The following is a 26,631-nucleotide window of genomic DNA, read 5'->3' as shown; positions in this document are numbered from 1 at the left end:
ATCAAATTAACCAAGGAGGTAAAAGACCTGTTCTCAGAAAATGAGAATGAAGAAGATACAAATAAATGGAACCATATACCATGTTCATGGGTAGGAAGAATCAACATCACTAAAATGGCCATACTACCCAAAGTAATCTATAGATTCAATGCAATCCCTATCAAAACACCAATGGCATTTTTCAGAGAGCTAAAACAAATAATCCTAAAATTTATATAAAGCCATAAAAAACCCCAAATAGCTGTGGCAATCTTGAGAAAGAAGAATAAAGTTGGACGTATCATACTACATGATATCGTACTATACTTCAAGGCTACAGTAATGAAAACAGCATGGTACTGGCTTAAAAACAGATAGATTGATCAATGGAACAGAATAGAGAGCCCAGAAATAAATCCACGCCTGTATATTCACTTAATATATGATAAAGGAGGTAAGAATATACAGTGGGGTAAAGATAGTCTCTTCAATAAATGGTGTTGGGAAAATTGGACAGGTACATGCAAAAAAGAAAAAAGCTGGGCCACCTTCTTATACTGTATACAAGAATAGACTCAAAATGGATTAAAGACTTAATTGTAAGACCCGAAACCATAAAACTTCTAGAGGAAAACATAGGCAGTAAACTCTCTGATATTACTAACAAGAATTCTTTTTCAGATATATCTCCTAGGGAAAGGGAAACAGAAGAAAAAATAAACAAATGGGACTACGTCAAACTAAAAAGTATTTGTATGACAAAGGAAACCATCAACGAAACAAAACAAAAACACTGGGAGAAGATATTCGCTAATGATACATCTGATAAGGAGTTAATATCCAAAATATATAAAGAACATGTACAACTCAACAACAAAAATACAAACAATCCAATTAAAAAATGGGCAGAAGACCTGAACAGATACTTCTCCAAAGAGGAAATGCAGATGGCTAATAGACATAGGAAAAGATGCTCAAAGTCACTAATCATCAGAGAAATGCAAATTAAAACCACATTGAGATACCATCTCACACCTGTCAGAATGGCTATCATCAATAAATCAAAAAACAAGTGTTGGCGAGGATGCAGAGAAAAGGGAACCCTCATATATTGTTGGTGGGATTGTAAACTGGTACAGCTGCTATGGAAAACAGTCTAGAGGTTTCTCAAAAAATGACCTGTTAACCCAGCAATTGCACTTCTGGTGTTTATCCAAAGAAAACCAAAACAATAATTTGGAAAGATCTATGCACCCCTATTCATGGCAGCACAATTTGCAATAGCCAAGATATGGAAGCAACCTAAATGCCCATCGACAGACGATTAGATAAAAAGTTATGGTTCATATATACAAGGGAATATTACTCAGCCATTAATAAAATGAAATCCTACCATGTGCAATTACATAGATGGACCTAGAGGTTATTACGGTGAGTGAAAATATCAGACAAAGATAAATACCATATGATTTCATATATGAGAAGTCTAAGGAACAAAAAGAACAAACTAATCAAAAACAGACTCAAATACAGTGGGCAATTTGGTGATGGAGAGAGGGGAGGGGGATTAGGGGGCCGGGAGAATGGGGTGAAAGGTTAAAGTGCAAATTAGTAGTTGATAGTGGTCATGGGGATGGGGAACATGGCATAGGGAATGTAGTTAGCATTAACATATTGGCTATGTGGAAAACCAGAGGAGAGAAGGAGCAATTAGTGGGATAATTTTATAAACTATATAAATGTCTAGCCAACATACTATATGCTTGAAACTAATTAAAACAAAAATAATTTCTCATATGTATTGAAAAGACTGGAAGATAATAAAAATCTTAAGAATGGTTTTTATCATAGTAGTTTTATTTTCTTAATCTGTGTGCTGTAATTATTTTTCAATATAGTATCTTATTTTTATAATTGGTAATTTATAAAACAATAGAAAAAGAAGCACCTTTAGTACTCATGATTTCACTCAGAAATCATTCTGCTTTTTCATTGATGCTTGTTTCCTTTGCTTGTTTTTTTTTTTGCTTTGAAAGTTTTTTTTTCACTGTATAATCTCACTCAGAAATCATTCTGCTTTTTCATTGATGCTTGTTTCCTTTGCTTGTTTTTTTTTTGCTTTGAAAGTTTTTTTTTTTTTTCACTGTATAATCTACAGGAATTTACTAGCAGGTAACATTTAATTATTAATACCAACACTTAAATTATTCTCCCCCCTCTACCACCATATTCACCTACTACTCCAACCCACTCTATCCCATATCCCTGCTTTATTTTCTTATTTCTTCATAACCTTCAATGTGAAATCACTCTTTTACATATTAACCTACTTTTATTATCTATGTTTCTCCATCTGAATGTAATCTCCATGAGGGTAAATATTTGAATTATTTATCTTCTAATCTATATCTTAGTATGCACAGCAGTGATGTCATATGGTAGATACTCAATAAATACATGTTGAATAATGGAGTCTGTTTTTGAAAAAAAGAAATCAGTTGTATTTCTATACACTTGCGATGAACACTGAAAATAAAATTAAGAGAGCAATTATTTTATAATCAAACAGAATAAAATATTTAGAATAAATTGAACAAGTGCAAAAATTATACTCTGAAAACTACAAAAATTATCAAAAGAAATGAAAGAGTAAATGAATGGAAAGATGTCAAGTGTTCATGAATTCAAAGACTTAATTTTGTTAAGATAGTAATACTCATTAAATTGATCTATAGATTCGGTACAGTTTTAAACAGAATCCATTATCTCGTTTGTAGAAATTGATAAACTCACCCTAAACTTCATACACAAGGGATCCAGGCTATTCAAAACAATCCTGATAAAGAACAAAGTTGGAGGACTAACATGTATTGATTTCAAAACAATATAAAGCAAAGGTAATCAAGACAGCATGATTCTAGCATAAGTATAGACATATACATAGATTAAATAGATTTGAGGGTCCAGAAATAAACCCATTTATCCATATATTTTTGACAAAGATGAAAGTAGTTATTTCTCTCCTGCAGCACTCTAAAGAGGGTAGAATTTGAACAGATATGAATGAGTTGCTGAAATGAGCCCCGTAAGATCGGGAGGAGGATTATATGTTGGTTAGACATTTATATAGTTTATAAAATGATCCCCCTAATTGCTCCTTCTCTCCTCTGGTTTTCCACATAGCCAATATATTAATGCTAACTACATTCCCTATGCCATGTTCCCCATCCTCATGACCAACTATCAACTACTAATTTGTACTTTAACCTTTCACCCCATTCTCCAGTGGGGAACACAGGAGCATTTGATTTCTGTGTGCCTCTTGCTCAATGGCTTGATCCCCTCATGTTTTATGAAGTGGCTGAAGATTTTCTTATACTAGTTCATTGATGAGACTTTTCATTATTTGACTAAACTTTAATTTGCCACTTATATATTTATTAAACATTTACTTAAATAATAATTTTTAGTAACCTACTAATCACTCCTCAACCAAACATTCAGTGAAAGCTAGGACCCTGACAATAACCTACATCTGTCTATATATTGTCCCCAATATAGATATTCCTTGCTCGTAATGTAGACATAATACCGAGTTGCATGTTGAAACTTGTTTTCTTATTATATAGTTTTATTAATATGGATCACATAATTGTTTTAACTTTATTAAAATGATATGCTAGATATAATATTTGTGTCTAACTTCTACATTTAATATTCTTTTGCTAAGACTTCTTCCAATACACTTCATGCAGGAGAGTATATTTCCATTAGTGTCATGCACACACCCTGTAAGAATTAGGGAAGATAGAAGATGGCATAGAAGGTAGATGCTGTGCATGCCTCCTCTCACAACCACACCAAAATTATATGAAACTACAGAGCAACCATCACTGGGAGTCACCTGAGGTCTGGCTGAACAGAAGTCATGCAACTTAGAACATACATAAGAGGTAACCTTGAGGTTGGCAGGATGGGCTGAAATGTGAAACATCCTGATCTCATAACTGCATGTGGTTGAATATTGGAAGGCTTTTCTTGGCTGCAAAACCCTCTCTCCCTCAAGGAGCAAGGGGTCCTGGCCCCACACTGGGATCCCCATCCTAGGGTGCCAGTGCTGAGAAGAGAAGTCCCTGCAACCTCTAGCTGTGAAAACCAGTGGAGGTTGTGGCTGAGTGAGACAGAAGGCTATGGGAGCCACAGACATTCCTCCTAAAGGGTCAGAACCCAGACTTACTCACTGACGAATGGACTCACTCACTCTGAGCTCCAGCACTGGGGCCACTGCTTGAGGAGTACCTTGAGCAAGGACATGTGGGGAAACACTGAGTTTTCAGGCTTCAGGGCAAGGCCTGGAGAAATAGCTTTCTTCCTGACCGAAGTACTGGCAGTATCCATTGTTCTTTTGTTGAGCTCTCTCACCTCCCAGCATGCAGATATAGGCAGCTGTCATATCTGAGTCTCCCATCAACCGGGATATCACAGGTTACTCCTCCCAGATGATTCTCTGAGACTCTGCCTCTCACAACTTGCAGGCCCACCCAAGGTGCCTTCAGTAGTTTACTCCATACAAATGGCCTGTCTTAGCTCAAGCTTCAGACTTTCCTAAAATCTCTCAAAGGCTCACAAAATCTAAACAAGCAACATCTGGCCTTGGCATTCCCTGTATCTCTTGCTTATCAGCACCAAGCCAGTACTAGCAGCAGCCAGCCTTGGTTTCTGGCTTAGCCTCTCGAGGCACCTATAAGCCCAGCATGGGTGGCAGCTATCTGTGGGTTGTTTGGTGACTCTTACCAGATGGCCCTGGAAGTGCTCAGGCTGTGGCTGAAGTTGGCCTGCAACTGGATCACTCCCAGGAGGCTCTTGTGCCAGCACACCCAGCGGCCTACTTTGAACGGTGCTGAAGCTGGAGCACTACCCAGGGCTGCATCTGAGGAGGACACACCCGAGGGCAGATTGGCAGGCACCAGAGTGAATCTTGCTCCAAAGGGTCAGCCCCTCTCTGGCCAGTCCTCATAACCAAGCAGCCCAAGAGTCAATCCCTCCCATCAAAGTGCAAACAGCCACCAAGGCTCAATTACAATAGGAAGGCACACACAATCCACACAAGGGGCACACCTTGAGCACCTCACTCAAGTGACCAAGGGAGACTGTCTCACTGGGCCCCACAGAACATCTACTACATAAAGCCACTCTACTAAGACTGGGACACTTAGGAACCCTACCTAATGCATAGAAACAAACGCAGGGAGGCAGCCAAAATGGGGAGACAAAGAAATATGTCCCACATGAAAGAACAGAACAAAGCTCCAGAAAAAAGAACAAAGTGGAGACAAGCAATCTACCAGATGCAGAGTTCAAAACACTGATTAAAAGGATGCTCCATGAACTTGAGGGAAGAGTAGATAAACTGAGAGAACTTTAAAAAAGAGATAGAAAATATAAAACTGGAGATGGAAACATAAAAGGAAACCAATCAGAAATAAAAAATACAATATTTGAGATGAAGAATACATTAGAGGGAATTAACAGATTGGAATAAGTGGAAAATTGAGTAGAGGATAGGTAGTGAAGGACACTTAATCAGAATAGCAACAAGAAAAAAGAATCCAAATAAAATGAGAATAGTTTAAGGGGTCTCTGAGACAACAAGCATGCCAGCTATTGAATCATAGGGATGTCAGAAGGAGAAGAGAGAGAGCAAGGAATTAGAAACCTGTTTGAAGAAATAGTGATGGAAAACTTTCCTATCCTGGTGAAGGAAATAGACATACAAGCCCACAAAGTTTAGAGTCCCAAACAAGATCAACTCAAAGAGGCCAACACAAAGACATACATCATAATTAAAATGCCAAAGGTTAAAGACAAAGAAAATTTTAAAAGCTGCAAGAGGAAAGCAATTGGTTATCTACAAGGGAGCTACCACAAGACTGTTACCTGATTTTACAACAGAAAGTTTGCAGGCCGGAAGGGTTTGGCACAAAATATTCAAAGTATGGAAAGCCAGTACCTACGACCAAGATTACTCTACTTAACAAAGCTATCATTTAGAGTCGAAGAACAGGTACAATATAAATATAAACAAGTTCATCACCACCAATCCAGTATTACAGAAAATGCTGGAGGTACTTCTTTAAGAATAAGAAAAAATAGGTATCAAAAATGTGAAAAGAATGGCAATGGCCACATATCTATCAACAAGAACTTCAAATGAAAAATAATTAAATACTTCTATCAAAAGATAGAGTGGCCGAGTAGATAAGAAAACAAGACCCTTGCACATGCTGCCTACAAGAGACTCCAGATTAGAAGACACACACAGACTAAAAGTAAAGCAATGGAAAAAGTTATTTCATGATGGACCTAGCAGGTATTGTGTTGAGTAGAGTAAATCAGATAAAGAAAGACAATGCCATATGATTTCACATACATGCGGAATCTAAAGAACAAAGTAAAAAAATAAATAAATAAAGTCATAGATACAGAGAACATTTTGAGGGCTATGAGATGGTGGAGATTGGGGGCAGATGAAAAAAGGGGAAGGGATTAAGAAGTACAAAATAGTAGTTATGAAATAGTCATGGAAATATAAAATATAGCATAAAGAATATAGTCAATAATATTTTAATAACTATGTATGATGTCAGATGGGTACTAGATCTATTGTGATTACTTTGCGAGTTATACAGATGTCTAATCACTATGTTTACACCTGAAACTAATATAATATTGTATGCCGACTATAGCTGAAAAATTTTAAATATTATTTTAAAAAAAAGGTGAGCAAAAAGGACTCTGTACTCAAAATATCAGGGAGCTATGATCATTGATTGCTACTTCTGATCATATATGTGCAAACAAAAAGGTAAGCAGACATTGTTGTTGCATCCTGCATGTCCACTGAAAGGCTCACAATGTACCTGAAAAGGCCTTAAGTTTACACTTCAGACTGACACTTGGCACAGAGACTTTCTAAAATAATAAAAAAATATAACAGAAAAGGAAAGTCTGGAAATGGGGAAGAATCTGACTTCTAGAATAATCACATTATTAGATTAAAATGCCTCATATTTGACCAAGAAGTCACAGCTCACACAAGGAAATGGGAAAGTATTGCTATTCAAAATAAAAAAAATCAACAGAAACTGTCCCTGAGAAAGACCTAATGAAAGACATACTAGACAAAGACTTTAAAACATTTATCTTAAATATGCTTAAAGAACTAGATAAAGATGTGGATAAAGTCAAGAAAAAGCTGTGTAAAGAAAATGGAACTATCATTAAAGAAGTAGAAAACCTAAAAAGAAACTCAAAAGAAATTCCGGAGCTGAAAAGTATAATAACTGAAATGAAAAATTCTCAGGAGGAATTCAAAGGCAAATTTGAGCAGGTAGAAGAATCAAATCAACACACTTGAAGTTAGAACAATGAAAATTATTGAGTTTGAGGAACAAAAAGGAGAAAAGATTGAAAAAATAATAAACAGATCCTATGGGGCCTGTGGGACTCTATCAAATGGACCAACATACTAATTGTAGGATTCCCAGAGGAAAAGAATGAGAGAAAGGGGCAGAGAGAATATTTGGAAAAAAAAAATAGTGGCTGAAAGCTCCCCAAATTTGATGAAAAATGTTAATGTAAATATCCAAGAAGCTCAACAAACTCAAGTAAGATGAATTCAAATGACCCACATTGAAAATGCCAAACAAAAATAAAAAGAAACTCTAAAAGCAGCAAGAGAGAATGACTTATCACTTAAAGGATCCTCAATAAAATATCAGCAGATATCTCAGAAATTTTGGAGACCAGAAAGCAGAGGGCCAGTATATTTAAATTGTGGAAAATAAAAAAAAATATTGTTAATGAAGAATCCTGTATCCAGCATAAATGTCCCTCAAGAATGAAGGCGAAATTAAGATATTTCCAGATAAACAAAGCCATCAGAATTTATAACTACTAGCCCAGACTTGCAAGAAATGCTAAAGGGAGTCCTACAGTTTAAAGTAAAAGGACAATACACAAAACTCCAAGCCATATAGAGAAATAAAGGTCTCACAATGGTAAATACATGGGCATTATAAAAAGTAGTATTATTTTTAGATGGTTTGTAATGGTACTTTTTCCTTCTTAAATGAGTTAAGAGACAAAACAATTATTAGTGTAAAAAGAACAAAAACAATTATTAGTGTAAAACCTATTACTTTGGTTTGTAACTCCAAGTTTGTTTTCTATATAATTTAAGAGACTAGTCCATTTAAAAGCATTATTAGTTTATATTTAGGGGCATACACTGTATAAAGATATAATTTTATGAAATCAACAACTGCAAGGGGTGGGGATTGAGCAGAGTTTTAATATGATATTGAAGTTAAGTTAGTATAAATTCAATTAGATTGTTATAACTTTAGAATGTTAAATGTAATCTTTATGGTAACTGTAAAGAAAATGACTATAAATATACACAAAAGGAAATGAAAAAAGAATTTAAATATTTTACCACAAAAAAATCAACTAAATGCTAAAGAAGACAGTAATGCAAGAAATGAGGGTCAATAAAGATAAAAGGCATATAGAAAACAATAAGAATAGACCATATGTTAGGCCACATATTAAGTTGTAATAGATTTTAAAAGATAGATATCATACAAAGCATATTCTCTGGCCATAAAGTGATGAAGTTAGAAATCAATAAGAAAAAGAAAACTGGAAAATTCACTAAACTGTGAAAAATAAACATTTTTAACAACTGGTGGATTACAGAGGAAATCACAGGAAATGAGAAAATATTTTCAAAAAATGAAAACACTACATACCAAAACTTATGGGATACAGCAAAAGTAGTTCAAAGGGAGAAATTTATAGTTTAAAATACTTACATTAAAAAACAAAGAATATCTCAAATCAAGAAACTAACCTTATAACTTAAGGAAGTAGAAAAAAAAAAGAAAGCAAACCTAAAAGTAGCAGAAAGAAATAATAAAGTTGAGAGCAGAGATAAACAAAATAGAGACTAGAAAACAATATATAAAATCAATAAAACCAAAAGGTTTTTTTCCAGTTTTATTTAAATATAATAGACAATTAGTTGCTCTTGTTTACATTGTACAATTCAATGAGTTTTTTCAATTATAGTTGGCATACAATAATATATTTCAGTTGTACAGCACAGTGATCAGAGATCTATATAACTCCCAAAGTGATCACCCCACTAAATCTAGTTCCCTTCTTCCCCCCTACACATTTATTACATTATTAACTATTTTCCTTATGCTACATTTTATATCTCCATGTCTATTTTGTAACTATTTGTTTGTAGTTCTTAATCCCTTTGCCTTTTTTCACCGAACTCCCCAATCCTCCTCCCATCTAATTGCCCTCAGAATATACTCTGTATCTATGAGTTTATTTCACTTTTTGCTGCTGTTGTTTTTTATTTTCTTTAGATTCCACATGAACGTGAAATCGTGCGATATTTGTCTTTCTCTCTCTGACTTATTTCATTCAGTGCAATACTTTCTAAGTCCATCAAGGCAATATCTTTTTCCATCCCTTACTTTTTAGTCTCTGTATGTCTTTTCATCTGAAGTGAGTCTCTTGTAGGCAGCATAAGTAGGGGTCTCATTTTCTTATCCATTCAGCCTCCCTATCTTTTGGTTGGTGCACTTATTCTTTTCCATTTGAGGTACTTGTTGATAGGAATGTAGTTATTAGTATTCTTTATTCATGTTTTTAATACATGTTTTTCTTCTTGAAGAAGACATTCCAACATTTCCTGTAATGCTGGCTTTAGCTTATTTTTGTCAAGTAAACTCTTTATCTGTTGTTTGACTCTAAATGATGGCTTTGCTGGATAAAGGATTCTTGGTTGTAGATCCTGGGTTTTCATCACTTTGAATATTTTGTGCCAAGCCCTTCTGTCCTGTATAGTTTCCTTGGAGAAATCAGCTACCAGTCTTATGGGTGCTCCCTTGTAGGTAACAAACTGCTTTTCTCTTGCTGCTTTTAAGATTCTCTCTTTGTATTTAACCTTTGGCATTTTAATTATAATGTATCTTGATGTGGACCTCTGAGCTTCCTGGGTTTGTATGTCTATTTCCTTCACCAGGTAAGGGAACTTTTCCATTATGCTTCAAATAGCTCTTCAATGTCTTGTTTTGCTTCAGGTACCCCTATGACCCAGATATTTTTACACTTAATAGTGTCCCATAGACTACTTAAATTATTATTATAGTCTTGGCTTTTTTTTCTTGCCATTCTGATTGAATGTCCTTGGCTTCTCCATCCTCTATATCAGGTGTTTGATCCTCTTCTTTATTCACTCTGTTGATTCCCTCTTCATCTCAGGTAATGTGTTCTTCATTTCTGACTGGTTCTTCTTTATAATTTTCATTTCCATTTTTATATTTTTTTTTATCTCTTTGTTAAAGTTCTCGCTGGATTCATCTACACTTCTCCTGAGTTCATTGAGCATCTTTATAGCCAGTGTTTTGAACTCTGCATCTGTTAGATTACTCGACTCCATTATTCCTGAATCTCTGTTCTGTTCTCTCATATGGTTTCTGCTTCTTTGTCTTCCCATTTTGGCTGCCTGTCTGTGTCTGTTTCTATGTACTAAGCAAAGCTCCCAAGTCTCCCGGTCTTATTAGCATAGCCTTGTCCATTGGCACTGTGTCCACTGGCACAGTCCTGAGAGGGGTTCAGCTGCAGGCCAAGTTTAGCCCCAGCCTGTGCCTCTCCAGGGCCACCTGTTAAGATTAAGCAAGCAATCCACAGATGCTATACTAATATTTGCTTTAAGAGGCCTTGCCAGAAACCGAGGTCACCTGCCACCAGTGTGAGTCTTGGGGCTCAGTAGGGAGCACCAGACTCACCGAGGATACAACTGGATGTGTCTTGGGTGGGGCTGTGAGTTGAGGGTGGTGGAATGTCGGGGAATCCTCTGGGCAGAGTGACCTCTTACCCAGTTTGATTACGTCTCAGCTATGGTGGCTCTGTGTCCACACATTGGGAGGGAGAAGGGCTCAACAGAGGAACAATGGATACCACCAGCTCTTATGCCTGGGAGAAAGCATTTCCTCTGGCCCTTGCTCCCACAGCTCAGTGTCCCTCTGTAAGTCCCTGGTGACCCCCAGGCAGCCAACCCAGCGCTGATGTTCAAAGCAAGCAGGTCCATCACCAAGAAAGTCCGCTCACGGACACACCTCTTTATGGAATGTCTGCAGCTGCCGGCTGCTGCCTTAGCCTCCATCCCACTCAACTGCTCTGGACATGGCAGCCTTACTTCTTTATACCGTTGCAGGTTGATTGATTATTTCTCTCCCTAGTTATAGTGCTTCTGTTCCTCTAGATCCCAGGCGACTTTGCTTGCTGTTTGCTCTGTGTTTCTGTCACAACTTTTATTTGGTCGCAAGAGGGATGAACAAAGCCTCTATCATCTATCTATGCCATTTTTCCCTATCTCCTTCCAAACCAAACTTTTTTTCACAGAGAAGACCAACAAGGATTTCCCATCTAGTTGCTAGGTGGGATGCTTCCCAATATATGAATTGCTTAATAAAGACAATTAGAGCTCCAAAAAGAAAAAAGGAAAAAAGAAAAGACCAACAAAATTGACAAAAATTTAACTAGATGGACTAAGAAAAAAGGCTAAAATGACTAAAATCAGAAATAAAAGTAGGAGCTTTACTACTGATTCTACAGGGGAACAAGGATTATAAGAATATTATGAACAATTGTATGTCAAAAAATTGTATAACTTACAAAAATAGACAAATTCCTAGAAACACAAAACCTACCAAGATGAAATAACAAAAAAAGAAATCTGCATAGACCTATAATTAATGAGATTGCATCAGTAACCAAAAATATCCAAAGAAAAGACTTGAATGGCTTCACAGATGAAGTACATGAAACATTTAAAGAACAAAAACCAATTCTTCTAAAAATTTTCCAGAATAATTAAGAGGGCGAACACTTCCTAATTTATTCTATAAGACCAGCATAACCCCGATACCAAAGCCAGGCAGAGACACTGCAAGAAAAGAAAGCTGCAGACCAATCAATATTCGTTATGAACACTGATGCAAAAACCTCTACAAAATACTATTGGTCCAGTTTATCCAGCAGATAAATGCTGTGCTCACCTCCTCCCATGACCACATCAGAATACAGCTAAATTATAGAATAACTATCATTGAGAACCACCTGTAGACTAGCTGAACAGAAGTCCTATAACTAAGAACATAAAGAAGAAGCTGTGTCAAGACTGGCAGGAGGGGCAGAGATATAAAATGGCTGGTCCCACACCCACATGTGGCAATTAAGAGTAGAGAGGGTTATCTTGGCTGTGGAGGTCCCCACTAAAGAGTGAGGCATCTCTGCCTCATGCCAAGCTCCACAGCCCAGAGCACCAATGCTGGAAGAGGATTTCTCACTACATATGTTTATGAAAATCAGCGGGGATTGTTTTACAATCATTCACCCTAAGCTCCAGAAAATGGATAGCAGCTTAAAAAGTGCCAGGGACATGTGGGAAGGAACTGAATTATCTGGCTTTAGGGCAAGGGCTGGAGAGGCAGCTCTGTCTGGGACTAAAGTGCTGGCAGGTGACATTTTGCTTTTGGTTAGTTGTCCCTCCACACAACCTGCATGCACAGACAGTCACCAAATCTGCGTCTTCATTAACCTGGCTAACACTACTCTCACCCTGCCCTAGCGAGTCACTGAGACTCCACCCCACCTAATTCATGCACTTGGTCCAAACATCTTTCAGAGGTTAATCCACACAAGCAGCTATCCTGGGCCCACAATTCAGACTTTCCTAAAATCTCTCAAAGATCCACAAATCCCAAACAGGTAATGGCTGACCTCAAATGTCCTGTACCTCTTGCTAAGTGGCCTTAGTGGAAGCTGGCCTCAGTTCACAGCATAACGTTTCCCAGGTGCCTCCAAGCCCAGCACATGCAGCTACCAACCACAGATGACTTTGCAGTCCCTACCAGGTGGCCCTGGGCCAGACACAGAAATTGGCTGAACTTGGGTTGCACCAAAGCCCTTTCCAAGAGACCCTAAAATCAATACACATCATAACCAGCTTCAGACCATGACAGAACACCATCCGGTGTCACAAATGACACACCCAAAGAGTGGACTTGGTAGGCACCAGAGCCCCACTAAACTAAATATTGCTCTGTGAGGTCAGCCCCTTCAAAACAGCTCATCTACTGTAGTCACAACCAGTTCTCACAGAGAGTCAGCTTGAGAGTACATCCCACCCACTGATGTGCCAACAGCAATTAGCTCAATTACAACATGAAAGCACACACCTACACAAGAGAGACCCCTAGAGCACCTGGCTCAGGTGAACAGGGAGACTGCACCACTGGACCCCACATGACATCTAGTATATAAGATCACTCTGCCTAGACTAGGAGATGTAAAAGATCCACTTAATATGTAGAAATGAGCACAGGGAGACAGCCAAAATGAGACAAAGAAACATGTTCTAAATGAGAAAACAGGACAAAACTCCAGGAAAAGAATTAAAAAGAAAGAAAGAAAAGAAACTGGAGGCAAGCAATCTACCTGATACAGAGTTCAAAACACTGGTTATAAGAAAGCTCAATGAACTTAGAGTAAGAAAAAATAAACTCAGTGAGAACATTAACAAAGAGCTAGGAAACAAAGAACCAGTCAGAAATAAAGAGTACAATAACCAAAATGAAGAATACATTAGAGAAAATCAGCAGAAGATTATATGAAGTAGTGGATCGAATCAGTGATTTGAGAGACAAAGTAGCAGAAAACACCCAATCAGAACAGCAAAAAGAAAAAAATAATTTTTAAAATGAGGATAGTTTAAGAGACCTTTGGGACATCAAATTTAACAACATTTGTATCATAGTGGTACCAAAAGAAGAAGAGAGAGAGAGCAAGGAATTGAAAAATGAAGTCTTTCAGTTTCTGTTTACTGGGAATGTCTTAATTTCTCTTTCATTTTTGAAGAACAATTTTGTTGGTTACGAATTTCTCAATTGAGATTTTTTTTTCTTTCAGCACTTTGAATATATTAATCCACTGCCTTCTGACTTCTAAGATTTCTGCTAATAAATTTATTGAGGATCCTTTGTATGTGATGAGTTGCTTCTTTCTTCTTACTTTTAAGATTCTCTCTTTGGCTTTGGATTTTGATAGTTTGATTATAATGCGTCTCAGCATGGATCTCTTTGGGTTTTTCCTACTTGGAGTTAATTGAGCTTCTTGGATTTGTAGATTCATTTCTTAAACCAAATTTTGAAGTTGGGGGGCATTATTTCTTGAAATGATTTTTTGCCCCTTTTCTCTCTTTTCTTTTTCTGAAGCTCCAGTGGTGCATGTTGGTCTGCTTGATGGTGTCCAGAAGTCCTTTAGGCTCTGTTACTTTCATTAAAATTTTGTTTTGTTATTTAGAGTTGATCATTTCAATTATCCTAAGTTCACTGATTTTTTTATTCTGTCTGCTCATATCTGTCGTTGAACCCTTTATGTGAATTATTTTTTAATCTTCATTTTTCAGCTCCTTAATTTCTATTCAATTCATTTTTTATATTTTCTATCTTTTTTGTTGATATTTTCATTTTGTTTGAAATCATTTTCCAAATTTTTTTTATTATTTTTTTTTTTTTGGTAAAATTTTCCCTTAGTTCTTTGAGCATATTTAAGATACTTTTAAAAAAATGTTTTCCAATAGTTCTGATGTCTGAGCTACTTCAGTGATGGTTTCTGTCAATTTGTTTTATTCCTTTGAATAAACCATGTTTTCCTGTTTCTTCTTCTGTCTTGTAATTTTATTGTGTGTGTAAAATTGTGCATTTGACTTTTATAATATGGCAAGTGGACATCGAATTCTCCCTTTCTCCAGGGAGAATTTTGTTGTTGTTTGCTGTTTGTTGTTGTTGAAGGATGTTCATTTATTTGAGACTTTTTCAAAGCATTCTTGAAAAAATATTTCTTGTTATGTGTGATCACTGATGTCTTTGTTCCTTTAGTTCATTGTTATCGACTTAATTGTGTCCCCACTCAAAATTCATAGGTTAAAGCCCTAACTCCCAATGTGACTGTTTTGGAATTAGGTTTTTAGGGAAAAAAAATTAGATAGTTATAAGGGTGGGACCCAAATCTAATATGATTGCTGCATTTATAAAAATAGGAGGAGACACCATATAGCCCTCTCTTGATGTATGCACAGAGAAGAGGCTATGTAAGGACACAGTGAGAAGGTGGCTATCTGCAGGCCAAGAAGAGAAGTCTCGCTAGAAAGTAACTCTGATGGTACTTTGATCATGGAATACCAGCCTTCAGAATTGTGAGAAAATAAATTCTGTCATTTAAAACACCTGGTCTGCAGTAATCTGTTTTGTAAACCTAAGAAGGCTAATGCAAAATTAATGCCATGAAGTGGGGTGCTGCTGTAACAATTACAAAAAAAAATGTAAAAGTGAATTTAGGACAGGGTGATGGGTAAAGGCTGGAAGAGTTTGGGGGTACATCTAGAAAAACCTGGATCCTTTGAAGGGATTGTTGGTAGAAATGTGGACATTAAAGGCAATTCTAGTGAGGTCTCAGACAGAAATGAGGACACTGGAGGAAAAGTGATCCTTGTTATAAAGTGGCAACAAACTTGGCTGAATTGTGTTCTAGTGTTTTTTGGAAGGTAGAACTTGTGAGTGATAAAATTTAATATTTAGTTGTGGATATTTCTGGCTTCTCCTTACTGCTTATAGTATAATGCAAGAAGAAAGAAATAAATTGAAAAATTGTTAAGTAAAAATAAACCAAATCTTTAAAATTTGGAAAATTCTCAGCCTGTCCATATTGCAAAAAGGGAGACAATATATACTGGATAAAACACTAACAACATGGAAGGAAAATCATAAAGAGATAATGAATGCGGATCACATATTTAATTAGCATCTCAGCAGAAGCCAGGAATGGAGATGGGATTATATTAGCAAACACACTGCCAGTTTGGATAAGAGGAATAGAGACAGGATGAAATCAAGAAAAGCTTTCAGGCTTCTGGAGTTCTATGGGATGAAACAATTTAGTTGTGGACATATTTTTATCTTTCAAGAAAAGGGAAGAATAACTCCAAATATAATTTAGAGATCATCAGTAATTTCACTCCTACCATAGGCCCAGATGACACAGGGCCAAAGGGCAAGATTCTCTTCTTTGGTTTTAGAGGGTAGGCCTACCTCTTTGGTTTCATCGGCCAGCCTGTCCATGCAAAGATATATGTGAGCAAGTCTCCCATAAAAAGCTGCATAGGCCTGGTTGCCACCTTGGGTGCTGGGAGCACTGCTGCAGTCCCAGTAGGCCCAGAAGGAGGAGCATCAAGCCAAAGAAGGTTATTATCCAGCCTTAAGATCTAATGAAACTTGCCTTGCTATATTTTTGACTCGCTTGGGACCTATTACTTTTTTTGTCATTCCTATTTAACATTTTGGAATGAGAATGTCTATTTTATGACTATCCTATCATTGTATTTTGAAGGCACATAACTTGTCTGGTTTCACAGCTTTACAACTGGAGAGAAATTTTACCTCAGGATGACTCAGCACTTGGAATCCAGCTTAAGACTCTGGAGCTTTTGGAATGGGGTGAATATATTTTACATGTGAGGCCATATAAAAGAGAGCAGAGTGTTATGGTCCTAATTGTGTTTCCTCAAAATTCATATGTTGAAGCGCTACCCCCAAGTGTGACTGCATTTGGAGATAGAGTATGTAGTGAGGTAATTATGGTTACATAAGAAGAAGATAAAACATCAGAAATATCTTCATATGCACACAGAGAAGAGGCATGTGAGACACAGTGAGAAGGTAGCCACGTACAAGCTGCGGAGAAAGGTCTCACCAGAAACCATGCTAATGTATAGCGTCAGTGTCTGACATTAAACTTTTGGTTGTTAAGGCATCCATTTCAAAGACATCCATGTAATCTAAACATATTGTCAGCTGTATGCCACAGCTACTAACAAAACAACTAGATAAGAAATCATGCACCCCCAACCCAAAAAATTTCCCTTTTAGTAAGCCCTGGTTAACCTAGATAACAAACTTCTAGAGTGACACTGCTTTTTCCTTCCCACACCCCAATTCCTGCTCTTATGTTTTAAATTTACCAACAAGGAATTAATCTATGAAACACTAGGCATGCCGTCCTTGACCCTAATAAAGGCAGGGCTCCAGGTCCAAACCCTCTCTCTCTTCCCATGCCCTTGCTGTGTGGCCTTGGTAATGCTGTGTACCCTCCAAAATCTGTGAGTAATAAGCATTTTTCAAAGTTCCCTGGTGGTTGTTACTGAGGTGTGTCCTGAAATCATAATATGAACCATAAGGGCTGATCCAGCCACAACATTGGCTCCAGTTGGGGAAATAGTACAGTCCAGGTGAGTGCCTCAGGTATTTCTATCTAACAGCATCACTACCAATAGGCTGAGACCTACACAACATGATGGCACCTTGATGTTGAACTTACAGCCCCCAGAACTGTGAGAAAATAAATTTTTGTTTTTTAAGCCACCTAGTCTGTTTTATTCTGTTACGGCAGCCTGAACAGACTAATACACCCATGTTCAGCTAGTATTTGACAGATATTTCTTTAAATGCTAAGAATTGAAACACACACACACACACACACACACACACACAGACACACACAGACACACAGACACACACACACACACACAGGTGTAAAGGCAGGAGAGAGAGAGAAATTGAGAGAGAAAAACTGAGCAGTGACTCAGCACTTCTCCCCTTATGTAACCATGTATCCGGTACGCATGCTCAGGCTTCCATTATCTGGCAGTGTGCCACTACTGTTTAACCTGTGTATAAAAGACGCTGCCAGCATGAGCAGTTGCTGTGCCCTTGGTGGAATAAAGAGCTATGTTGCAGTTGCTTATGCCTTCCTGCATTTTCTTCCAATTGCCTGAGCCTCATACCCCTTACCTTGGAACTGCAAACCTGCAGCAACACACTTGGCATAGTTAGCAGGATTCGCAGGTAAGGGAGCCCTTTGCCAAGCTGGACAGGAGGGATGGGTGGTCCCCACAAAACATGTGGTATCCTGTTGTGATGGTATTTATGACTTGGACCTTACATGAGCCTTGGGAGGCAGTTGCTGGGTCTCTGATAAGTATTGAGAAGGCTCTCTGCTTCCTGAAAGAGCAGCTGCTGGAAAACGCAGGAGCCGTGGCCAGCCAAGTGGACTGGGTGCTTTAAACAGCTTTGAAGCAGAATATGAATGAAGCTCTAGCAGAGGCCACACAGGTGCAGAAGCTTCAGCAAAAGGCAGATGACTTGGACGCAAAGGTCCAACAACTGGAAGCTGAGCTCCAAAGAGGTCCATCATCAGAGTCGACCTCAGAGGTAGGGGAAGACATCTCAAAAGAAGTCCACCCCCAAGTAGGGCCCATAATACACCAAAAGGTAAAGCATAAACAACTCTTAGGTCTGGGTGGGGTGAAAACTGGTGGCCTCACAGTGACTGAGTTCACCACGTATACTCTATATACACCCACAGAATTGTGGAATTTGGGGAAACGATGTCAGCAGTGCCCTGGCGAACCATTGCCAACCTGATTCCTATGCCTTTGAGAAGAGGGGGCCAATGGTATGTCACGCTCCCCTGACAAGATGGAGAAAATGGCATCCATAACCACACAGCCCTCATTATGGCAGCATCTACAGAACAGTCGCCACTTGACTCAAGGTCAGGGGAACCATACCCTGATGGAATTGCTTACTGCCACTGTGCGGACAGTTTGGAATGAACCCGGAGTACTCTCAGACCATGTGAGTAAATGGCAAATGTATGCTGAACTAGTGCAGATTATGTGTGAACTGGGCATGTGACGAGGTATGTTTAATTTGAATATGTGGGGACTGGATGATGAACGGTTTACGACTGGTATGTGGAACCTAGTGTAAGGTACCACCTCCTCTACCGTTTTTAGCTTGTTTGTTGTTATCCTGGCTCCCTATGTGGGGAAACGTATACATGAAGTGACTACAGCAATGGCTGTTCTGGGGGGTGTAGAGAGGTGACACTGTGAGGCAGGAGGCAGAAGTGTCCATGCTGTAATGCCCAGACCCCTGAGGGGCAAGAAGAAAAACAAAGGCCCTATTCAGAGTTCTGTTCGGGTTCCAAGAATGCAAATGTGGGCTGATTTGCTAGCTGCAGGATTCAGTCAAGACAAGATAGACTGCCAGCCTAATGCCGTGTTGCTAGAATTGTGGTGGCAATTACACCTGAACAGCAATTTAGGCATGGGCAGAAACCTCTCACTGAAAAAGCTAGGCCTGTGGCCTTGAGAACTTTTTCGAAACCCCAGGACTCTCTGTCAACCTTATATGATTAGGGAGAAGGCCAAGGTGCCTGTTCGGAGGGGACAGGCAGAACCAGAGGCCGCATGTGAAATTGACAATCCACTCATCCCAACCGAATGTCCAGAGTCCTAGCACTGGTGGATACTGGGGCTGACTACAGTCTTATCTATGGAAATCCAGACAGATTCCCTGGACCAGCTGCCTATATAGATGGTTATGGGGGTAAGATTATTAAGATCAAAGTTTGACTTTGCCTCTTGGAATAGGATGTTTGCCCCTACATCCATATAAAGTATATGTTTCTCTGGTGCTAGAATATATCCTAGGGGCGGATGTGTTGCAAGGGCTCAATCTGCAGACCTCTCTGCTGGTGGATTCCGTTGGCGAGTCTGGGTGGTAAAGACTGTAGTGCAGGGACATACTCATCACCCGCCACAGAAGGTGCCAGAACCAAGGTGCATTGTCAATGTTAAGCAATATCTCTTGCCTGGTGGACATAATGATATCAGGGCTATGATCTAGGAATTGGAGAAAGCTCAGATTGTGCTCCCCACTCATAGTCCTTATAATGCCCCCGTGTGGCCAGTGAAGAAGCCTGATAGCTAGTGGAGAATGACAGTGAACTATCGGGAATTGAATAAAGTGACTCCCCCACTACATGCAGCAGTACCATCCATCCATGATCTAATGGATCAACTGACTATAAGGCTGGGAACATATCACTATGTCTTGTATTTTGGCTAAGGCTTTTTCCTCCATAGATTTGGCTCCCGAAAGTCAAAACCGATTTGCCTTCATATGGGAAGGAAGACAATGGACTTTTGTGGTACTATCCGAAGACTACTTACATAGCCCAACAATTTGCCATGGGTTGGTAGCCCAGGATTTGACAACCTAGACCCAACTGGCAATAGTGGAATTGTTTCATTATATTGATGATGTCATGTTAACCTCTGCTTCTCTTACAGATCTAGGACAAAAGTTATCCCTGATGCTGTAATTAATAAGATATAAGCGTATCCATGACCCACTACAGTTAAGGAAGTGCAGAGTTATGTGAGCTTTTGGGGGTAGTGGAGAGTGTTTGTGCCCCACCTAGTACAGCTAGCATGGCTGTTGTATGGCCTGATCAAGAAGGGAACTACTTGGGACTGGGATGAAACAGTAGAGAAGGTGTTTACCACCACCAAGCGGGTGGTTAAGCAAGCCTAAGCCCTACAGGTAAAGGATCCAGATAAACCCTTTGAAGTGGACGTGCATGTAATAGCAGAAGGATAGGGCTGGGCCCTATGGCAACGTTCGGAATGAACGAGGACTCCAGTGAGTTTTTGGTCCCAATTGTAAAAAGGTGCAGAAAGCTAGTACTCCCTCATAGAGAAGCAATTAGCAGCTGTATATGCAGCCTTGCAGGCCACTGAGGCAGTAACTGGTATGGTCAAGGTGCAGGTGCACACTACTTACCCTACACAAAGTTGGTAACACACTTGGTTACAGGCCCCCAAAAGAGAGGTGGCCCAAACCCCTACCCTGACAAAATGAGGTGCCTATCTAGAACAATGGAGTACCATAGCTGCTACTCCTCTGGCCATGGAATTACAGATGGTTTTAGGAGTAGCTGGTTTACCACTGACAATTTAGTGGATGCTGCAGTTCCTACAGTTTTAGAAGTGTCCCCCTAAAAAGAAGGGAAGCTGCCCATACCCACTGATACGGGTACACAGATGAGTCCACTAGGGGGCAGGGAACCAAGTGAGTAGCTAGCTATAGGGGTGCAACCAGCTACTGACAACATTTGGTATGATACAGGTACAGGCCAAAGCAGCCAATGGGCTGAGCTACCGGCTATGTGGATGATTACAGCCCTTGAAGATGGCCGCTTTACTATTTGTACTGACAGTTGGGCAGTGTTTAAAGGCCTAACATTGTGGTTACCTACATGAAAATGGAAAAACTGGCTAATGGGCTATAGACCCTTGTGGGGACAAGTCATGTGGCAAGACCTATGGGAGACAAGACAAGAAAAGGAAGTAACTGTGTATTATGTTAGGGTCGTGTCCCCTTGGTAACTCCAGGAAATGATGAGGCAGATGTGCTCTCGTGTGTACAATGGCTAGAAAAGGCTCTTGCCCCTGATGTGGCGCACTGGATCCATAGAATATTGCAGCACATGGGTGCCAAAACTACATGGACAGTGAAGTAACAGTGGAACCTTTCCTTGAAGTGGGAAGATGTCACAGATGCCTGTGCCAAATGTTAGGTATGTAGCTGGAATATGCTGCATTCTCGTTGCATAAAATGGGGGTTTGCGCAAGTAACAAAGGGAAGGGGCCCATTGACCATGTGGCAGATAGATTACATAGGACCACTTCCAAATGCTCAAGGGGCATCTTGAGCTAAGGCTAAGAGATAATACTTCCATGTGGTCTGCTTGCTGCAGACCACAGCTACCAGGCTATTGTTTGCATGGCCCTGTGCAGCCACACACCAAAAGCATACTGTCCAAGCTCTCAAACGCTTATGTGCCTTTTATGGTAGACTGTTAGTGGTGGAAACTGACCAAGGGACTTATTTTACCGGGCATGAGGTCCAAACGTGGGCCAAGCAAATGGACATTCAATGGAAATTGCATGCCCCATGTAATCCCCAATAGGCGGGCTGTTGAAACAGCGTCTATGAGTAACTGTCTATCCCCCCGGGACTGCCTGTGGGACGTATTGTGAGGCCTGAATGAGTGACCTCAAGCTGGAGATCCCTCCCTGGTAAACTGCTATTACAGAGGGCCGCAACCCCAATTCAACTACAAGTAACTACCAATGAAACTCTGTTGAAATCTGGTCATGAACTCAATGGTAACATACTCCTATCTTCCCTTACTTGTCTGAGAAGGGAAGAAACAGTGTAGTGGACTTGGTCATGGAAAATAAAGGCCCTCCACTGCCAGTGGGTAGGCCAAATAGCCCCATGGGGCAGAGGGTTAGAGGTAAACTTACAGATCGTTTCTTGGGTAACAGCCAACTGGCCACTGTAAATAACTGTGAGGTATCCTGCAGGAGAGATGGATGAAGAAGAATGTACGATCCTAAGGGGAACCTTTATGTTGTCCCATATTGTGTCATGTTGACACAGTGGAATCATTGCTGCAAGGGGAACAGGTATAGAACCGATGGCCAGGCTTCCCTTATGGTGACAATCTTATCACAAGATAAGATCTAGCATGCATCTTGCCTGATGGAAAACATTTACCTTTATTGTTACCGCTGTCCTCCCATTCTTTCCAACCTTAGGCTGCTGTATGCGAATACTGTGGTTGATTGGGCACATACCTATGCCATGATTGTGAATAGCTCACACTGTTGGGTCTGCACAGAGTTTCCTGTTAGTGCCTCTGCAGGATTGCCCTGCATATACATGCAGCTGATGTCACAGCATGGGATTGGCTGGCCCACTGGGGACCCCAGTCACCCGACTGGATTATCATCTGTACTCGAGTGGTTACACAAAGAAGAACTCGGCATGGACTGGATAAACCCTTATTGGGGTACTTGGTACATGATGGACGGTCATGGCTGACTTGTGAAGGGGTGGAAGTGACTGGAGATGTGCCCCATTGTATTGAAAGAAACACAGGGTCTGTATTGGGGTGGGTGCCATGTCTCTGTGCCAAAACATAATCATTGTCTCATCCACCACACATTGAGGGACAGGACAAAAGTATGCTGGCACCTACCCGACTATTATTTTTTCCCCAGGAAGCCTATGGGTATGTGGGGCCCATGGATGGTCCTACACTCCCTTGAATTGGACAGGCCGCTGTACTTGAGGATGCCCATATTTGCCAGCAACTGTGCGGCAGGCACTACCACGACGCCCCACAAATTTGGATGAGTATTATTCACAACATATCTACACCACGTGGCAGATCCCTTAACCATCTTTCTGCCTGTGGCAGGTGATGTGGTAGTTGAAATGCAAGTGACAGCTTTAGCAGAACATACTGCTCGAACCTTGAATTATACTCATAAAGCCCTTAGTATGGTAACTGATGAAGTAGATCAAATTAGAAAAGTAGTACTGCAAAATCGTATGGCTTTGGATATTTTGACTGCTGCCCAAGGAGGCACTTATGCTGTTCTCCAAACTAAATGTTGTGTTTATATCCCAGACCACTGGCACAACATCTCACAATCCTTGGCAGTTCTCGTCTAAAAAATACAGGAAGTCCAGTAGATCACTGGGGATCCTCTGCGGGAGTGGTGGGCAGGCCTAACGTCCACTTGGCATTTTGTCTTAGTTCTTCCGAATGGAGCCTGCCTCCTTGTGGCATGTTGTTGTTCCCTGTATTGTTGTTGTGGCCTGTGGGTGCAGAGCTCTGCCCTCCTGCAGCGATCACTTGCGATGCCTCCATAGGTGTACAGGAGGAACCCTGAAGGGGTGGAGTGTACAGAGAAAGAAAGATGGCTGTAGTCAGGCTCCCTTGGTAGCTAACTTCCAAGCAAAAGTGACTCAGCACTTCTCCCCTTATGTAACCATGTTCCTGGAATGCATGTGCGGGCTTCCATTTTCTGGCAGTGTGCTACTATTGTTTAACCTGTGTATAAAAGATGCCGCCACCATGTGTGGTTGTCTGTGTTCTTGCTGAAATAAAGAGCTATGTCACAGTTGCCTACAGTTCCCTGCATTTTCTTCCAACTACCCGAGCCTTATACCCCTTATCTCAGAACCGCGAACCTGCAGCAACACAGGGGGCTTGGAGCTTCCTATTCCATTTTTTTTTTCCCTTAATTATTTAATAGATCCAAGTCTCATTTTTAAAAGAGCTAAGGTTTGTTTACTTTTTATTTGTTTTCAATTATGTTACTTTATATGTTTGCTTTTAAAATATTTTATTGTCATTTTAGTTAAACAAGTAGCAAAAAATTGTTTCTCATTATCCATAATCCTATTTAATCAAGTGTTCAAACTTTTGATGAAAGAACATCCAAACCTATGTCACCAGAGCAAAAGGGATCCATCTGCCTGTGCACATCTGAGTCAAAGAAGAGTTACATGAAGGTTTTGCAACAAGGAACGTAAGGTTTATTTAGAGAGTTGCAAGTCCTGGAGACACAGGAGAGCTACTTTTCTCACCAACCTGGCTCCCTGGATGTCTCAGGAGTACAAATTATATAGGGAAAAATCAGTCATCATGGAAACTAAGGGAGTTGGGGGTCATGGGTGCTGCTGACTGGACGATTGGATGGGGCTGTTGTAATAATCAATGATTGTGTCTGGAATAAGCCTGGTGCCATCCCATCTGGTCCTTGGGCTGCTGGCATTGTTCTTCTTCAATGGGCCTGGGCTTGAAACACATCTAAAGCCAAGATGTTATCCTTAGTCTAAGGTCTAACTTAAACTTATTGTCCTTGCAATTATAGACCTGAGGCTCTGTTAAGCTTACGTACTAAGGCTTAGTGATTAAAGAAGCAGGCATACAGAGGTGGTAGAAGGATAAGGGTGGAAAAAGCAAATGATTCCCAATGCCATTATCTGGGCAAAACAGATCAGATCCTAACATGTAAAATAAGCTGCAAAACTGTCCTTCTCCTGAGCATTTTCTTAATCTATTTGAAGGAGAACCTGATACAAGGACTTCCATATTATGGGTCTCATGGTATTCTGGCATCACCTCTTCTTATTTGTAACTGCATACAAACTTCATATCTATAATATAATTTTTCCCCCTGATCCAAGCTGGTTTTGCTTAGATACTTGCTTCTTTCTTGACCTTATCCTCTGTATGCCTGCTCCTTTAATCATTAAGCCTCGGGACATAAGATTAACTGAGCCTCAGGTCTATAATCATGAGGAAAATAGATTTTGGCTGGAATTTAGACTAAGGTTAACATTTTGGCTTTAGATGTGTTTAAGCCCAGGCCCATCAAGACAGAACTACAACCCCACCAACCAAAGAACAAGGTCACAGGATCAGATGGGATGACATAGAGGCTGATCTCGAAACCCAGCATTTGTGCAGAATCCTGGATTAATTACCGCCCCCCATACCCCCCACCCCTTGCCACCACCTCCTTGTTAATTCCCTTGATCCTTTTGCCTCTAGATGTCCCAGGAAACAAGTCAAGGCTGAGAAGACAAGGTAGATAGCTTTGGCCACCCAAACTCCCTTAGTTTCCATGACTACTTTTTCTCGAGATGCTTGGGGAGCTAGGTCTTTGAGCGGTAGCTTGCTTGTGTCTCCAGGACTTTCAACTCTCTAATAAACACTTATTCTAAATAGCCCAACTCCTATGTCGGTCTATTGGCTTAGTGGTGTAGGCGACATGAGACCCGGACTCAGTTTCCCTCCAGTTTCACGTTGAGATTTTGCTTCCCAGCAATTGTCATCAGTTTGGCTCAAATAAACTCATGATTCTCTACAGGTTTTGACTTTTCTTACATCGACAAAACTAACCAACCAACCAAACAACCAACCAACTAACCAAAAAGCTCTAGTCAAAGGGCCAGAAAAAGGAAAACCTAGCAAGACAGAAAACTTTTAGACAAAAACCTCTCATTCCAGCTAGATACTATGAAAAAAAAAAAAAAATACTGTGGTTGCACTCTACAGCAAAGTCCAGACTTCTACCTTGCTAAGATTATAACAAGATATTCTAAATCACTCCCAATCTTTACCCACCGGGATGGTGTCTGAGAAGGCTGAGTAGGAAGTATGGGTTTATCTCCTTGGTTAAATTTATTCATAAATACGTTCTTGTTTTTGATACTATTATAAATGGGATGGTTTTTATTTATTTCAGATAGTTGTCATTAGTGTATAGAAATACTAATTTTTTATTTTAATGATTTATTCTGCAACTTTGTCCCGGCCAGCGGGACAAAACAACGCGGGACGAGGAGGAACCTGTGGAGGATGAAGGCGAGACAGGAGACACAAAGGAATGGAGGCAAGACAGTATTCTGATCAAGCCTCAAACTTTATTTTTCAGCAGGGATATTTATACAGGGCTAACAAAGGGAGGCGGGGCTAGCTGGCGGAAGAGTATCTGTTACAAGCGCATTGGTTCTTAGCTGGTGGAGTGCGCGGTGTCACACGCCCATTGGGTCTAAGGGGATGGGGTGAGGGTTATTGACAGCCTAAGGGGTGTGTGCTTAGGGGGAGGATGTGATAAGAGTTAAGGGAAGTAGAATTCCGCAATGTTTGAGGCAGGCCAAACACTTAGTCTTGCAACTTAGCTTCCGAGGCCTGAAGACTTGTGGCTCCCCACACAACTTTATATAATTC

At 39.9% G+C, this 26,631-nt stretch overlaps 1 long non-coding RNA gene across 2 annotated transcripts; it reads left to right on the top strand.

Moving 5' to 3' along the window:
- Window positions 1-17,880: 17,880 nt before the first annotated feature.
- LOC111731114 lies at window positions 17,881-23,953 on the top strand. Of its 2 annotated transcripts, XR_002776961.1 has the most exons (4): window positions 17,881-18,026; window positions 18,195-18,452; window positions 18,547-18,818; window positions 22,637-23,953. It is a non-coding gene; the product is annotated as an uncharacterized LOC111731114 (long non-coding RNA). The 2 variants fall into 2 exon arrangements; XR_002776960.1 differs by lacking the exon at window positions 22,637-23,953 and having other exon boundaries at window positions 18,547-19,111.
- Window positions 23,954-26,631: the final 2,678 nt, after the last annotated feature.

Source organism: Pteropus vampyrus, unplaced genomic scaffold, assembly GCF_000151845.1.
Source record: "Pteropus vampyrus isolate Shadow unplaced genomic scaffold, Pvam_2.0 Scaffold349, whole genome shotgun sequence".
Classification (NCBI taxonomy): Eukaryota; Metazoa; Chordata; class Mammalia; order Chiroptera; family Pteropodidae; genus Pteropus; species Pteropus vampyrus.
This window is presented reverse-complemented; position numbering and strand designations above follow the sequence as displayed.